This window comes from Aegilops tauschii, unplaced genomic scaffold, assembly GCF_002575655.3.
Source record: "Aegilops tauschii subsp. strangulata cultivar AL8/78 unplaced genomic scaffold, Aet v6.0 ptg001000l_obj, whole genome shotgun sequence".
In the NCBI taxonomy this organism is placed as follows: domain Eukaryota; kingdom Viridiplantae; phylum Streptophyta; class Magnoliopsida; order Poales; family Poaceae; genus Aegilops; species Aegilops tauschii.
In genome coordinates, this window is record NW_027333216.1 from 5,001 (window position 1) to 17,538 (window position 12,538).

The 12,538-nt window shown below is 31.8% G+C and overlaps 1 non-coding gene across 1 annotated transcript; it reads left to right on the plus strand.

Annotated features, from left to right (window-relative positions):
- Positions 1 to 5,624: 5,624 nt before the first annotated feature.
- Positions 5,625 to 5,704, plus strand: TRNAL-UAG (transfer RNA leucine (anticodon UAG)). The gene has a single exon. It is a non-coding gene; the product is annotated as a tRNA-Leu (tRNA).
- Positions 5,705 to 12,538: the final 6,834 nt, after the last annotated feature.

Sequence of the window (12,538 nt, forward strand, 5' to 3'; positions counted from 1 at the left end):
CATGGACTCGAAAAACGGATCTGAATTTGACTGAAATGCACGATCTTCACAGGTATCACTTTTCACGATACCTAAAAGGTGGAATAGCGATTTTCGAACCATTTCCTATAAGAGAATGGTTTCCATTACTTTGAGAAATGGATTCTTATATCAAACTATAGCTATTGCATTAAAGAAGAAAAGAAACTAATAGAAGTCGAAGACGCGGAATGATAGTGAATAGAGAGAAAGATTCTTCTGATTTTCTTGTTTCTATCTACTAGACGCCGTAGAGAATTGAGAATTTTCATGTCTTTCAATTCTCGTACTCGTAATTGGAAAGTTATGGAAGGAGACCCATCATTTTGCAATGAAAACAACATATAAAACTCTGGACAATTTCGAAATCAGGCCAAGCGTCTTAATACATATGCAAAAAAATGCATTATTGGCCCACCATTGATTAGAAGATTTAGCTTGTATGAATCGCTATTGGTTTGATACGAATAATGACAATCGTTTCAGTATGTTAAGGATACAGATGTATCCACAATTCATTTAGAGTTACTTAATAGTCTATTTCTTATACCATATCTCTATCCCGTGAAATTCTCGAGCCAAAAGATGGATGCATATGCTGTGTTTCATTTTGCTAAATGATATCAATTAAATGGTGTATCAATTCCATAAATTGCATATAGCAATAAATAAATCAGCAAAATTCTTTCTAATATTTTAGATAGAAGAAATGTTTCTTCTATCTAAAATATTAGAAAGAATGTACCCTTCTATCCAAATCCAATTTGCATCGATAAAATAAATCCAAATTCCAGTAGTAGATGAATAATTGCAAATTTGTGTGTGTACGAGATTAGAATAACTTCAAAATAACTGACATAATTTTGTATTTTTTCCTGATCAGAAAAATACATGAAAAAGAAAGGAGGTAGAAAAATTTTTGGATTTATGGTTAAAGAAGAAAAAGAAGAAAACAGGGGTTCTGTTGAATTTCAAGTATTCAGTTTCACCAATAAGATACGGAGACTTGCTTCACATTTGGAATTACACAAAAAAGATTTTTCATCGGAAAGAGGTCTACGAAGACTTTTGGGAAAACGTCGACGTTTGCTGGCTTATTTGGCAAAGAAAAATAGAGTACGTTATAAGAAATTAATCGGTCAGTTGAATATTCGGGAGCAGTAATTTAATCGTTCAAATTTTTTTCTTGTTTTATTATTTTTTTTAGTAGTCTTATAGTAGTCTTAGATTTTTCATTTTGATGAGCCTCGCTTTGAGGAATTCATGGAATAATCCATTTTCATGGAATAATGAATTAAGGAAGAAAGGATATGAGTCTACCGCTTACAAGAAAAGATCTCATGATAGTCAATATGGGCCCTCAACACCCATCAATGCATGGTGTTCTTCGACTGATCGTTACTCTCGATGGTGAGGATGTTATTGATTGTGAACCCATATTAGGCTATTTACACAGAGGAATGGAAAAAATCGCGGAAAACCGAACTATTATACAATACTTACCTTATGTAACAAGGATATAGAGAGATTGTAGAAAGGGAGTTGTAAATTCCTTAACTTAAGAAAAGAAAAAAGAATAAAAACACAGATACATAACATAAAAAAAAAGAATAAATAAGACGAGATTCGACCTCCCCCTACATATTTAATTTCCTCTCCTATACAAAAACTAGCAAGACCCACTCCATTGGTAATTCCATCAATAACACCCTTATCAAAAAACTCCGTGAGTTCGGTTAACCCTCTTATACCGAGGGTAAAGACCCTAGTATAGAAAATATCTATATAACCACGATTATATGACCAACTGTATATATTTTTTTTTACTTGATCTAAAAATTCTTTTTTAGGATTTCCTTTGTAAAAAGAGTTTATTAAATCCAAATTCTGAAAAAAAGAATAAGCGGATCCATAGAAGATATATGCTATGAATAAACCAAAGATAGCTAGACTTACAGAAGAAATTGCATTAGTAATAAATTCATATGAATTTACAAAAGAATTAGAACTTTCCTGGGTAAAGTTTATTGAGGGAGTTAACCACTTTGATAATATGGTTAACTCTGCTATTCCATTACCAATTCCTCCATTATCAAAAGAGATTCCTATGAATCCAATGAACAAAGTGAAAAGTAGTAATATAAGAAGAGGAAATAACATAGTATTTCCCGTTTCATGCGGATAGGCAAAAGTGTTTTTAGCCCCAAAAGACGTAGTAAAGGATCCTATCCTATTTTCTTGTATTACCTTGAATTTTTGGTATATTTTGTGAAAAAAAAGAAACTCCACTCTTCGTTGTTGATAAAACGAAATCCCTATTCACTCCTTTGGGTATCCTTTTTCCCCATAAGGATATTGAATACAAGGAACTCTCTTTAGTGCTACTGTAATTTTGAAAATGAACACGCAAATACCCATCAAATGTAAGTAAATATATCCGAAACATATAAAAGGCAGTTAATCCTGCAGTAAAGGAGGCTATTATTCCAAAAAAGGGCGAATACAACCAACTATTACTAAGGATTTCATCTTTGGACCAGAAACAAGCAAGAGGTGGAATACCACAAAGAGAAAGTGTACCCCATAAAAAAGTAGTTCTTGTGATTGGAATGTATTTTCTTAAACCGCCCATAAGAACCATATTTTGACTTTTATCTGGTGAATATCCAACAAGAGGTTCCATTGAATGAATAACGGATCCGGATCCCAAGAACAATAAAGCTTTTGAATAAGCATGAGTGATCAAATGGAATAAAGCAGCTTGATAAGAACCTATACCTAGAGCTAACATCATATAACCCAATTGAGACATTGTAGAATAGGCTAAGCTTCTTTTAATATCTCTCTGAGCAAGAGCTAAAGTAGCTCCTAAGAATAGTGTTATTGTACCTACTAAAGAAATAAAACTCATTATCAAAGGTAAAGATATGAAAAGAGGAAGAAGTCGAGCTAGAAGAAAAATTCCCGCAGCAACCATAGTTGCTGCGTGTATAAGAGCCGAAATAGGAGTGGGCCCTTCCATAGCATCGGGTAACCATACGTGAAGAGGGAATTGTGCGGATTTCGCAACTGCACCAAGGAATAATAAAAAAGCACACAAAGTAGTAAGTAAAGAGTTAATTCCATTATTAGGAATCCAGTTATTAGCTATTTTGAACAAATCCCTAAACTCTAAACTACCTGTTATCCAAAAAAAACCTAAAATTCCTAATAATAGACCAAAATCCCCTACACGATTAGTTACAAAAGCTTTTTGACAAGCACTCGCTGCGATTGGTCGTGTAAACCAAAAGCCTATCAATAAATAAGAACACATTCCCACGAGTTCCCAAAAAAAATAAATTTGTATCAAATTGGAGCTAGTAACCAATCCCAACATGGAAGTATTGAAAAAACTTATATAAACAAAAAATCTCAAATATCCTTCATCGTGAGACATATAACCATCACTATAAATAAGAACCAGGATTCCTACAGTAGTAATTAGCATTAACATAATAGAAGTAAGTGGGTCAATCAAGTATCCAAATTCTAAAGAAAAATCATTATTGACGGTCCAAGACCATAGATATTGATAGATCGAACTTCCATTTATTTGTTGAATAGACAGTTGAACTGAGAATACCATAGCTATACTTAAGAGTAAAACACTAGGAAAAGCCCATATGCGACGAAGATTTTTTGTTGCTGTAGGAATAAGAATAAGGCCAAATCCCATTGACATAATAACTGGAAGTGGGAGAAGAGGGATTACCCATGCATATTGATATGTATGTTCCATAAGAAAAGAAATTGCAATTTTTACTTCAATTTTTACTTCAATTTTTCTATAAAATTGTTTCCGATTCACCAAACCAATTCTTATCTCTTTCTGAAAGAATAAATAAAAAGAATAAGAAAAAATACTGAAATTCTTAATTTTTCCAAATTTATCTCATTGAAATAATTAAAAATTAAGAATGGGTTTAGTTGGTTAAATTAAAAAAGTTAATAAAATAACTTCGTTACCTAGTTATTTTATTAACTAAATAAAGATATTTATAAAAATAAAAAAAAAAAAGTGGAATCATTTTACTTTCTATTCATAATTCATTTTTATATTTCTTTAAAACAAAGATGAAACAGCTCTCTTGTTCCATAATTAACTGATTGAGTGAATTCCAATGAAAACCTATGTTTATAAGAAATTATCGAATAGTCCTTACTTCATATAGAACTAAAATCCTAATGACTATAAATTACCTAAGTTTTAGAATGTCTTGTTTAAGAGACTCAGTATTTTTTTGTTTTGATTGGAATTCCTTTCCTTTATGGAATACCATTCTGAACTTAATTAACTATTTTCATTTTCCCTTCTTTTTATCCCCCCGTCTTATCTTATATGGGGGATAGGCTTCCATACCATATATCTATATATGGAGTATACTTGATATATAAATAGATATAAATAGATTTAAATGAGAAACCTTTCTATATATTCTATATTATTAAAAAACAAGTATAAAATATATAAAGAAAAAATGTTAAAAAATTCTTGTTGTCTTATCCGCATTAGACAAAATGAAGTAAAAAATAATTCAAAATTTAAGTATCTTTCAGTATCTAAGTATAAATACTAATAAAAAGAAGAAAGAAGGATTGATTTGCAGCAATAGATGTCTTTCACATACAACTAGAAAAAAGTAATTTCCTTTTTGAATGGCAGTTCCAAAAAAACGTACTTCAATGTCAAAAAAGCGTATTCGTAAAAATATTTGGAAGAAAAAGACTTATTTTTCCATAGTACAATCTTATTCTTTAGTAAAATCAAGATCATTTTCGAGCGGTAATGAGCATCCAAAACCAAAGGGTTTTTCTGGGCAACAAACAAATAATAAGATTTTGGAATAATATGAATTGACTTATCAAAAAAGAATTCCAATTATTTAATAATTTTGATTCTTCTTTGAATGTACTTTTATGTGTCGAATTACTCGGTACAATATTCTTAGAACAAAAAACCCCTCTTATCTATATATATACAAGAAAAAAAAGTTTTGTTTGGTATACTGTGTGCTAAGTATTCTTTTCCTATCAATGAACTTTTCATAATTTTCATAATAGAATCCTCATATTCTATTATGAAAATTATGAAAAGTGGAGTATTCTTACAATAGGACTTACAACTTCCACCTATCTTCTCCAAAATCATAAGGTTAGTAAATCTTATTAATAAGAGCATAAAGACTTTCATTCTAGAAATTTTTAAAAAATCCAAAAAGCCTTTTCCATTTATCCATTTTAATTTCATCATTAAATAGAAACCCTTTTGGATTTTTTTCATTGTATTGAAAGAATTTTCAAAATGTAAACGAGAAATTAATTAGAAAAAATTAGTTCTACAATTGCAAGTTAGAAAAAAGAAATTCCAACTCTTTCAAGCAGTGTTTGTGTTTCTATTGGGCAAAGCAAGAGTTTATTGTAAAAAAAAAATGGAAACGATACTACCAAACGAAGTCTATTTTAATGAAAACTCTAATGTTCCTAAATTTTATGGACTTTCCCAATATCGACGATTCCCAAGATAATAGCTATTATTCTTTTAAGTTACCTATTATTTGAAGTTAGCCGCCATGGTGAAATTGGTAGACACGCTGCTCTTAGGAAGCAGTGCTCAAGCATCTCGGTTCGAATCCGAGTGGCGGCATTCTTGAAAAAGAATACAATAGATTAGAAATCAATTCGAAATTTACAATTTTGTAATGGGACCTTCCCCTTATGCTATTTGCAACTTTAGAACATATACTAACTCATATCTCTTTCTCAACGATTTCAATTGTGATTACGATTCATTTTATAACCTTATTAGTTCGTGAACTTGGAGGATTACGTGATTCGTCAGAAAAAGGAATGATAGTTACTTTTTTCTCTATAACAGGATTCTTAGTTTCTCGTTGGGCTTCCTCGGGACATTTTCCATTAAGTAATTTATATGAGTCATTGATCTTCCTTTCATGGGCCCTGTATATTCTTCATACCATTCCTAAAATACAGAACTCTAAAAATGATTTAAGCACAATAACTACGCCAAGTACTATTTTAACGCAAGGCTTTGCCACATCGGGTCTTTTAACTGAAATGCATCAATCCACGATACTAGTACCTGCTCTACAATCTCAGTGGTTAATGATGCATGTCAGTATGATGTTATTAAGCTATGCAACTCTTTTGTGCGGATCCTTATTATCTGCCGCTATTCTAATCATTAGATTTCGAAATAATTTCCATTTCTTTTCTAAAAAGAAAAAAAATGTTTTAAATAAAACATTTTTCTTTAGTGATATTAAATATTTTTATGCAAAAAGAAGTGCTTTAAAAAGAACCTCTGTCCCTTCATTTCCAAATTATTACAAATATCAATTAACGGAGCGTTTGGATTCTTGGAGTTATCGTGTCATTAGCCTAGGATTTACCCTTTTAACCGTAGGTATTCTTTGTGGAGCAGTATGGGCTAATGAGGCCTGGGGATCCTATTGGAATTGGGATCCTAAGGAAACTTGGGCATTTATTACTTGGACCATATTCGCAATTTATTTACATAGTAGAACAAATACAAATTGGAAGGGTACGAATTCTGCACTTATAGCTTCGATAGGATTTCTTATAATTTGGATTTGTTATTTTGGTATAAATCTATTAGGAATAGGCTTACATAGTTATGGTTCGTTTACATTAACACCTAAATGATTACATAAAATAAAACCTTCATGAAATGAAGGTTTTTACTTTTATGTTTTATTTGAGAACCCCTTGAACGCCTTCTCAAAGGGTTCTCAAAAATTCGAGATAGATCTAATTATACTTTTTTACTTATTTCTGCATTAATAGAGCAGACGAGTAAAAAAAAGCAAACCTATTTAGGATAATAATTGGATAAGAGAGCCTCTACCCTGTCAACGGATAGGGAGAGAACAAAATCTGGATAAATACCAATTCCTATTACTGGTAAAAAGATACAGATTAAAATAAAGAGTTCTCGTGGTCCAGAATCCACAAAATTTGCGTTTGGAACATTAAATAGCTTGTATCCATAGAACATCTGGCGTAACATAGATAATAAATAAATAGGAGTTAATATCATTCCAATTGCCATTACAAAAGTAATTAGTGTTTTTGGCATTAACAGAAATTTTGGACTAGTAATTAGTCCAAAAAATACTACTAATTCTGCGACAAAACCACTCATTCCTGGTAAGGCAAGAGAAGCCATTGAAAAGCTACTAAACATGGTAAAAATTTTAGGCATTGGGATGGATATTCCCCCCAGTTCTTCGAGATAAACAAGACGCATTCTATCAGAAGCGGTTCCTGCCAAGAAAAAAAGTGTAGCACCAATAAATCCATGGGATAATATTTGTAAAATAGCTCCATTGAGTCCAATGTTGGTTATGGAACCAATTCCTATAATTATGAAACCCATGTGAGATACAGAGGAATAAGCTATTCTTTTTTTGAAATTTCGTTGACCAAGAGAAGTTGAAGCTGCATAGATTATTTGGATCGCTCCTATTATTACTAACCAGGGCGAAAATAGATAATGAGCATGAGGTAACAATTCCATGTTGATCCGAATCAATCCATATGCTCCCATCTTTAATAATATTCCCGCTAAAAGCATACATGTACTATAATGTGCTTCCCCATGGGTATCTGGTAACCACGTATGTAGGGGTATAATCGGCAATTTGACAGCATAAGCAATAAGGAAGCCAAAATATAAAAGTATTTCCAAGGTTGCAGGGTATGATTGATTAATTAATCTTTCCAAATCTAATCCTGGTTCGTTGGAACCATATAAGCCCATACCCAGAACTCCGATTAAGAAAAAAATGGAACCGCCTGCAGTATACAAAATAAACTTTGTAGCTGAATATAGACGCCTCTTCCCCCCCCACATGGATAAAAGTAAGTAAACAGGAATTAATTCTAACTCCCACATGATAAAAAAAAGTAAAAGGTCTCGCGAAGAAAATAATCCTATTTGACCACTATACATTGCGAGCATCAGGAAATAGAATAATCGCGAATTCCGTGTAATTGGCCAAGCTGCTAAAGTAGCTAAAGTAGTGATAAATCCTGTCAATAAAATAGATCCTAATGAAAGTCCATCGATTCCCAATCTCCAGTGGAAATCGAAGACATCTATCCATTTATAATCCTCCTTTAATTGGATTAAGGGATCCTCCAGTTGGAAATGATAACAGAACGCATAAGTCATTAGAAGGAATTCTAATAAACAAATAGATATAGTATACCACCTAACGACTTTGTTTCCCTTATGAGGTAAAAAGAAAATTAATGAACCTGCAAATATCGGCAAAACAACAAGTATTGTTAACCAAGGAAAATAACTCATGATAAAGTGATAAAGACAAGATACGTTTTGACCAGAAAAGCCCGTGCTCGATTATTTCGAGCACAGGCTTCTTCGGTAAAGAGGAATCAGACGATTCGAGTGAAGTTTTTTGTAACGTATCAATAAGATAGAGCCATGCTACGTGTTGTTTCAGGCCCTAAATAAACGCGGACACTTAAAAAATCTGTCGGGCAGGCAGATTCACATCTCTTACAACCCACACAATCTTCGGTTCTCGGCGCGGAAGCAATTTGCTTGGCTTTACATCCATCCCAGGGTATCATTTCTAATACATCTGTTGGACAAGCTCGTACACATTGAGTGCATCCTATACATGTATCGTAAATTTTTACGGAATGTGACATTGGATCTATAAATTTTTCTTTTCAACATAAAATTTTTCGATCTGGTAAAAATGAAATTAGTACTATAATGAGTCATATGTATTGTAGACACCAGACGAAGCAATGGTTTATCCAAACTTCAAAAATAAAAATCTATTTTTTAATCTGTTTGTGAGAAAGCGTGAAGAGAGCCAAGAGACTTTAATTTTGGATTTCAACAATAAGAAATAAGAAAGAATTTTACGAATTGTACAGACGAATTCGAATTAGCCAATAAATTGGCTATCGTCTTTTCAATATAAATTATTGCAATATTCAAATTGCAATATCAATGAATTACAAATACAAAAATTCATTTAAGTGAAAAAGAATACTATGCAATAATCTACTAAAAAAAGCAATAATCTACTAAAAAAAATGGATATTCTCAAATAATACTAAGAAAATAGTATTGATTTCTATTTATTTTAATATGTGCGCCTTTGTTTAGAGGATTCTATGTCTAATTATTCAAAATTCTAATTATTCAATAAATTAGATTGATTGATACGAGTGGATTTCCTATTACGATGGATGGAAGAAAGAATGGATAGTCCAATAGCGGCTTCAGCAGCCGCAAGGGCTATAACAAAAATTGCGAAAATATCTCCTTTTAATTGGCGACTATCAAATAGATCAGAAAATGTTACGAGATTTAGATTAATTGAATTCAGTATAAGTTCAAGACATATTAGAGCTCTAACCATGTTTCGGCTTGTGATCAATCCATAGATACCAATCGAAAATAAATAGACACTCAAAAAAAGTACATGCTCAAACATCATTAACTAACTCCTTATCAATCTCGATTCATTTCAATATGAGGGCAAGAATTGAACCGATTCAATTAATTACAATAGAACAATTACACAACAAAAGAGAAAATAAAGGAGGTATTTGTTGGCAGTAGATGGATTTTACTAAATCAAAATTGTGATTCTTTAGTTATTTATTTTAGATTTGCAATTCTTATAATTTGTACTTTTTCTAAGTTTTCTTATTGCCGAGCCATAGTAATTGCACCTATTAAAGAAACTAGAAGAATTATGGAAATGAGTTCAAACGGAAGATAAAAATCGGTTGCTAAATGAATTCCAATTTGTTGAACATTATTTATGAGACCCTGTTCTACTATTTGGTTTGATCTTGTAGTCCAAAGAATTCCATACCACGACGTATCTGGGATAGTAGTCATTAGCGAAAAAACAATAGTTATACAAACGAGTGAAGTGAACCCATCTCCAATAGTCCAATAATTCTTATCTTTAGACCATTCTGAGCCATTTACGAACATTACAGCGAATATGATCAAGACATTTATGGCTCCCACATAAATAAGAAGTTGTGCGACAGCTACAAAGTAGGAATTTAATAAAAAATAGAATAAGGATATACAAACAAGAACTAATCCCAGCGAAAAGGCAGAATAAATGGGGTTGGTAAGTAATACTACTCCTAGACCCCCTAGTAGAAGAACAAATCCCCCAAATAGCATAAGAATCTCATGTATTGGTCCAGGTAAATCCATTATGGATAAAAAGAAATTAATAGTATAAAATTTTTCATGAACTGACTAAAACTAAAGGATTCAAGGAAGGAAAAAAGGATTTGGGTATTTTTTTGTGTATAAACTGTATAGTTATAAATTATATTATATCACGAAAATCTAGTCTGATTTAAAATAAGAAATAATTTCCAATAAGCAGTAGTTTTTCTTTATAGTTTAATTTTAAAGTTTAATAAAGAATTATTAGATTTTTATAACAAAAAGACAAAATCAAAGTTTAGTAATCAGTAATCGTTCTTGAATTCGAAGATTTTTCTTTGTTTATTTTACTTTCAGACGAATTCCTAATTGTTTGAATTGTGTAATCTCCCATTATGGAGATTGGTAACCGACTTAAAGCAATTTGATTGTAATTCAATTCATGACGATCATAGGTAGAAAGTTCATATTCTTCAGTCATTGATAAACAGCTTGTTGGACAGTACTCAACACAATTGCCACAAAATATACAAACTCCGAAATCAATACTATAATTAAGCAATTGTTTTCTTTTAATATCCTTTTCAAATCTCCAATCCACAACGGGTAAATCTATCGGACATACGCGAACACATACTTCACAAGCAATACATTTATCAAATTCAAAGTGGATTCGCCCTCGGAAACGCTCTGGTGTAATTGATTTTTCATAAGGGTAGTGAATCGTTATAGGTAAACGATTTGTGTGGGATAAGGTAGTTATGAAACTTTGACCTATGTACCTTGTAGCACGTATTGTTTGTTGACCATAACTCATGAACCCAGTTACCATAGGGAACATATTCATTCTAAATATCTATGAAAAAGATATGTTTCTTTCTCTTGTTTGAGAGAGCTTTTGTGTTGAAAATATTCTTACTATTATTGTATTATCTTATTTATAGTGAAACAAGTTGAGAAGAGGTTGTTAATAAGAGATTGCCCAGGGAAATAGGTAAAAGAAATTTCCATCCAAGATTTAATAACTGATCCATTCTCATCCTCGGTAAAGTCCATCTTATTGTGATAGAAATGAAGAGAAATAAATAAGCTTTAGTTAATGTAATAAATATACCCATTGTCATTTCCAAAATTCCAACTGCTTTATTCATTTGGAAAAAATCAAAAAAGGATATATAGGGAATAGAGAAATTCCACCCGCCCAAGTAGAGAACTGTTACAAATAAAGAAGAAACTAATAAATTTAGGTAAGAAACAAGATAAAATAAACCATATTTGATACCGGAATATTCAGTTTGGTAACCTGCTACTAATTCTTCCTCCGCTTCTGGTAAATCAAAGGGTAATCTTTCACATTCTGCCAAAGAAGAAATTAAAAAAACCAGAAAACCTATAGGCTGACGCCAAATATTCCATCCAAAAAAACCGTATTTTGACTGTGCTTCAACTATATCAACTGTACTTGAACTGTTAGATAATCATAGTCGATGATAACATCACAGTTCCCACCGCTATTTCAAAACCGTACATGAAACCTTAGCTTCATACGGCTTCTCTATGATCAGAAAAAAGAAAGGACTGTTTTGTTCCTAGCCCCTGGGGCGTAGATAGAATTAGATAAAATAAAATAAATAGATTTGAAAGTCCTAAATTAGACCAAAGGAATTCCGTCTGCTAGAATAAGAAAAAGCGCTTCCGAATTGATCTCATCCTTTATAATATAATGAAAATTTTTCTTTGTTCAGTAATAACTTAATCTTGGAATAAAACACTTGTTACTTGTTATAGGAATTCAATTAATAAATGGAAAGAGTTGGGTATTAGTTCATGAGCAATTCTGCATGAATATGGATAGAGGAAGGAAATAATGAAAATTTTTTCTAGTGCACTCCATATCTTTTTTACTATTCTTCTTTCCCCAGGGAGGGGGTATTCAAAAAGAAAAAATGGATAAAGGGTTAATTCGTTCTTGATAGCCATTTCCTTAACAAGTGAATGGGAACATACTCTGGATCGGAATCCGAAGAAAGTACTACTTGATAATTTCTACAAATTGCAAGTCCTTATTATGATTCCTTTTATGGGCAAAAATCTCTAATGTTTTAGATTTTCCATTACTAATCCTTTATGTACTTTAGTGTTCCTAACCCTTCACTAACTTTTGGTGGATTCTTCTTATGGATTATTAAGTTATAGTAATAACTAGGAGTATTCTAGTAATGGAATTCCATATCGTGAATCCTTTATTCTTGGCCG